General features: G+C 40.4%; 1 pseudogene; it reads right to left on the reverse strand.

Annotated features, from left to right (window-relative positions):
- Nucleotides 1-902: 902 nt before the first annotated feature.
- Nucleotides 903-6,208, reverse strand: part of LOC125019052 — a 7,958-nt pseudogene continuing 2,652 nt past the window's right edge.

Below are 6,208 nucleotides of genomic sequence, written 5' to 3' on the forward strand. Positions count from 1 at the left end.
CTTTCCCTTGGATGGGGAGAATAAGGGGCTGAGGTCTCATGTCTAATGGCATTTTTACTGATTAGTGACTGAAACTCCTTTGACGTAAACTCGGTGCCATTATCACATCTAATACATTTGATTTTCCCATAAGGTTCAACATCAGCAATAAACTTTTCTGTAGCTCTGACTGTGTCACTCTTGGCTTTCAAAAGACACACAAAGATTGCACCTGAATAGTCGTCAGTGAATGCCAATGAGCACCTGAACCCAATCTGTCGCTGCTGGTTTCTATAGGGCTCAGCCAAATCTGTACGTACAAGTGCAAGCGCTGCAGTTGCTCTCTCATCCGGTTCTCTGTTCTGCTCTCAGCAGATTTCCCTTGCATACAGACCTCACATTTCAGGTTGGACTCATCAGTTTTCCCTTTTATTTTCCATCCCTCTGTGACACTTTCCAACTCAACACATGGTCATAATTACAGTGACCCAACATTTGGTGCCATGTTTGTGAATCATAACAGCCATGACACCCATCTTCATCCTTACTTTCATCTATAGGCTCAGCAGTGTTTAAATAATACAGCCTATCGTACACGTATGAGTTGATGGATCAGCTATTCCCTCAATTATTTTCTTTACCAGTGACATATCGATGTCATTCCAATCTGTACAAGTTTAGTTGGTACTTCTACTTACAACAGCAATAATTTCCATTTTATCAACAGTTTCCAAAGACATTGAATCTACATTTCTCTCACCACATTCCATTTCAGCTGGTTCCTTCCAGTATCTTTTATGTCTTTAGTAAGATTGGGCCCAACATCAACAAAGAAGCTTTTAAAACCATCAACCACAATAATACTATTTAATATATTCCATATATATCTAATAGTTTGGTTTAATAATCCTTTTTGCATACTCTCATTATAATTAACAGTTGATTTTCATATTTCTTATATTTAAACTCTGCCTCTTTTGTTTTATTTTATAAACAGTCTCTACAAGCAGTTCATTTTTTACAGGCGTTTTGAAGCCCCTTGGTCATTCATGGGTTTTCTGCCAAATGGTTCTTGGTGTTACACTGTTTAAGAGGGCAGTGCTTATCATATAGATCTGGGAATGTAAAACTTATTGTCTTATATTTCATTTCCTTTAATTCCCTCATTGTTATATAATTACATTCATAAACAAGAAAGACAGGCAGATGGTCACTGATGTCATTCAGACTCATACTATACATTATTTGGATGAACTCATCTGTTGATTAATGCTGATTTAGAATCAGCAAATAAATGTTGAAATCCCCACAAATGAGTATTTTTTTGGTCTTAAATGGAGACCATGTGGATGAAGCTCTCCTCTCCACCTCCCGTAACATGGTCCAGTCAGAGTCTGCTTCAACCTCTGGATCATCAGGACACAGCTCATCCTCTCACAACACACACCCTCCTGGTTAAATGTTAACACCTCCATGGCCTGTAGAGAGGAGGAGAAGAAGAGAGGAGGAGTGAAGGAGTGTTTCCCTTCATAATCACATCCAGTAGAAAGAGCAGCAGGACTTGAGTCCTGTTACAGAGCAGCAGTGGAGCAGCTGTGGAGCTCAGCCAGCTTCCTTTCAGCTTCATGTTAACGTGTCTGAGTGAACACACACAGACCTGCAGAGACTTTTAGCATCAAGTCTGTTTCCTCTGCAGATTTCACTAAGAAACTGCTGAGAGTCCTAAACACTTCATTACTGCACCAACACTTTAGTGATGGATTTACTGCTACTCCATGGAAACAAAGATCAGCTGACTAAGAAACTCATGGTTACTAAATGTAACGCTGCTTCTGTGATGTGTAGGCTTCAGTCAGACTGATCTCAGAGCTGTGATCAGTTGTTGATCAGATGTGATGAATGACCACCACTGTCTCTATACATCTTGGAAGGCTGTCAGCTGGAATCCAGCTTTATTTCCTGGACACATCAACACAACAACAACAACAGTCGTCTTCACATCAACTCAAACACATGATCACAACAAGCTTCTGGCTCATCTGATTGGCTGACTGTTGTCTCTCTCTCTCTCTCTCTGTCTTTCTGTCCAATCCTGAAGCCTGTCTCCATTCTCCTCTCACAGCTTCACTGAGAAGCTGCAGGTTTACAGGAAACACTGGATCTTTGATACCAACTGTGTTTAGGACGATACTGATGAAAGCAGCATGGACTGACTGGAACCCTCTACTCACCCGAGAGTCTCCAGTTTATAGTCTGGACTCTTCACAAGATCAAGAAGCTGCTTCACTCCTGAATCCTTCAGGTCGTTTCCTCTCAGGTCCAGATGTTTCAGATGGGAGGGGTTGGACTTCAGAGCTGAGACCAGAGAATCACAGCTGATCTCTGACAAACTGCAGCTCGATAACCTGAATGAAGAATAAAAGATGTAGATTAAATCCTGAATAATTCAATCAGATGTGTTCAGGTTTTAAATGTTCAGCTCAACATTACTGTGTCCTAACAGCCTTTAAGCTTCATTGACTTTAACAACTAACAGAGGACATTTTCTACAGTTTCTCCGAGTCAAATACTTATGAACTTCTGTGAAACAAACTTACACGATGAAAATGAAGTTAATAAAAATGAACTGTTGAATTGTTAGTCATTTATTTTGGTGTGTCCAGCTCAAACATTCACTTAAGTTCCATTTAGAGATTTTATCAAGTTATTTGTTATTGTGATATTTACCAAGACATTGATTAATTGTCTGTGTTAATGAAACTATTGCTATATGCTAGTTAATGCTATATAGTTAAATGAGCTGATCTTATGAGCTAAAACACGCAGCCGTGTGCATTTTTGAGTTATTGAGAGACAGTAATTCAATGAATCATTCTCAAACATGATTTGAATGTGATTTCATTCATAATTTGTACACCATGCGGTGGGAAAAGCTAAAAAATTGCAATATGCAAATTGTCAATGTGAATGGTTCACGTTCGTTGCTTTAAGATTAAAAAAGAGAGAGAGAATAGATACTGCGCAGTTGATTAAGATAAATGTATAAAGAGAGATAAAGAGAATAAGAATATATTTTAAAAACTGCTGCTCTATGCAGGTTGTTGTTTTGTATGAGTGGATTGTGATGGAGCCAGAGCCCGGACCAGAGGGACGTGGAGCAGTACACCGGCTTACATGCGTGGAGGGTGTGTAACGTCGGAGGCAGCTTCATCGCGCATCTGGAGCTCATCTACCACATCATACAGATGAGAAACAAAACCACACTACCCGGGTAGATGAACAGATACATAAACTAATACACAACCATACATTGAAGGACTGCCACACATACTTACATTGAATACGGACGCACTGAGGACACTGACTAATTTGGACTGTTGACTTTGCTGAACTGTGTTGGTTTATTATTTTGGGCCCATTTTTTTCCTATTTTATTTGCACTTTGAACAGTATTATTTCTTTTTTATATGCTGTGAAACTGTTGGGTTGTTGGTTACAACTGAGGTTGTTAAGTAGGTTGATTTCTGGGGGTTGATAAAGAAATATAAATTTCAGTCGTTAGCTGAACTATTTTGAGTTGGTGAAACTGAAGAGTGGCTTCCTGCCAATAAATATGTTTTTTGTCACTGTTCGCAAACTGTTGTCCGTGTCACATATATCCTCCTTGAGTGAAACTATATCTTCTGATTTGGCCTAAACTGAAAGTACATGATAGTCACCTTAGTTCATGTACAGTAGACAGTGTTACATATGGGATGTATTTGGGTTATTTCTTGGTTCTGATATGTTGTTATCTTTCAATCATGGTGGTTAGGTCACATCAGTGTGGGCAGAGATAATTAGTTATTATTATCACCTGTTCACTTACACAGCAGCTGGGTTTAAAACAAGGAAAGTGGGTGAGGGCACGGGGACGCCGTACTTTTTGTTGACCACGTTTTGCTTCATTCATCACTTTTGTATAGATTTTGTGCACATTAGTCTTCTGTTACTTTAATAAATGAATTCAAAGTATTTGGGGGATTCTTGGCGTATCTTTGAACAGCGTGTCCAACTAATACAGACGCCCCTTGTCTCTGCCACTTTATTTTGGTCGAGTCGTCACTACAACTTCAGTGAAGTCGTCTTGAACTAAAGGACATTTACAGATTCCTGGAGGAAAGTTCTGGATGAACATGAATTAGATTCAGTTGGTGATTAAACATATCAGATCTACAACAGTAACAGACAGTCAACTCACTCCAGAGTCTCCAGTCTACAGTCTGGACTCTCCAGAAAACCACATAGATGCTTCACTCGTGAATCCTTCAGGTTGTTTCCTCTCAGGTCCAGATGTTTCAGATGGGAGGGGTTGGACTTCAGACCTGAGACCAGAGAATCACAGCTGATCTCTGAAAAACTGCAGTTCCACAACCTGAATAAAGAATAAAAGATGAAATGATTGATGATCAGTCAGATGTGTTGAGGTGTGAAATATGTCTTGATCAATGAGCTGTTCTCTAAAATGAGTAGAGTGACTTTGTCCTTGTGTTATTGTGGATCTTCATCATGTCAGCCTTCTACAGACATCATCCAAACGTCAGCACAACATTCAGACAACTATTGATGTCAACACAGATCAATAAGATGCTGCTGACCTCATTACAGGATCAACATCTCCTCACACATGTTGGACTACAAACTGTTGATTAGTTCTTTGATTCCAGGACCTTCTTCTTCCTGGATTTGGTGTCTCAGGAGGTTTGTGTCATTCAAATGTTAAAGGACAAGTTGACAGGTTCAAGTGTGTCTTCCAACAACAGTCACATGTCATATGGACTGATTCCAGAGTTGTTGAGATTCCTGCTGTCCACACTGACTGTGAAGTGGTCTCTTCCTAACACAACTCCACTGTTGAGCTGACACTAATATGAAGCTTCAGCAGTCTGACTGACACTAATCAAAGTTCCTCTTTGAGTTCCTGTCCCTCCACTGCAGCTCAGCAGGAAACACTGTGGAAACACAAACTGATACTGACTGGATGTGCTGAAGAACAAGATGAGTTGAAGATCAACACAACACAACAACACTGTGGATGTTGTCCTCCATCTGGTCTGATTGGAGTCAGACTATAAGGGGATTTGTCCACAGACAGTATGGACAGAAAGAATGAGTAGTGACACCAAGAACTCTGTTAATGTCAACACATGTGAAGACTGGACTTGATGTGGTTTGTGATGAGACCCACCACCGATGACTGAGGAGATACCTGCTGATGTTCAGGAACATGATGCTCCTTCATTTCAACTCTTTCAGCTCCTTTTCTATCTGACAGTCCTGACAAGAGAACTCATCTAAACTGGATCTCCATTCTTCAGAAGCCTGAGAAGAAAAGAAATGAAATCTGACCTCAGAGTCTCCAGTTTACAGTTTGGACTCTCCAGTCCAGCAGACAGATGCTTCACTCCTGAATCCTTCAGTTTGTTTCCTCTCAGGTCCAGATGTTTCAGATGGGAGGGGTTGGACTTCAGAGCTGAGGCCACGACTTCACAGTGACTCTCTGAGAGTCCACATAAACCAAGTCTGTCATGAGACAAATAAATAAAATGTGTTATGATGGAAGAAGACATTTCTATGAAGGTGATGTGTTGATGAGTGGACAGTTGGACACGTCCTGTTGGACATTTTGTCTCCACATCAGTGGTTGAGCTCATCTTCTCTGACTGTGTTTGACAGGAAACAATCATTGTCATCATCTCTCTCAGACCTTTGTTTAGATGAATGGAGACAAGACTGAGTTACATTGAGGCTTCCAGACTGTCCACAGTCTGTCAGTGGATCTGATCCATCATGAGGACATCTGGATGAGACAAACATCTGGACTGTCTTCACTGGTTAATGGACTCTGGATCTTTTGACTGAGTTCAGCTCAACAATTTTATCCTCAACATTATTTTGAGACCATCTTTTCACTAATGTCATGATCATATGGTTTAACAATGGAAATACACCATTTCAAAAGCAAGAAACCTTTATTTCTCCAGTGTTTAATATTGGAATTGAATGCCAAGAACCTTTAAATATCCTAAATAAATACAAATAAAAAAAAACACCAGCCCCGTGGGAGGCGGGGGACAGGGGCTGGAGGGTGCGGGGACCCTCAGGCTGGTTCAGTGGGTCAGCAGGGGCCCGAGACACCACATTAAAATGAATAAAAATAGACTGAAGAAATAAATCAGTGTCTGAGATT

The sequence above is a fragment of the Mugil cephalus genome, chromosome 13 (assembly GCF_022458985.1).
Source record: "Mugil cephalus isolate CIBA_MC_2020 chromosome 13, CIBA_Mcephalus_1.1, whole genome shotgun sequence".
NCBI classification, from domain to species: domain Eukaryota; kingdom Metazoa; phylum Chordata; class Actinopteri; order Mugiliformes; family Mugilidae; genus Mugil; species Mugil cephalus.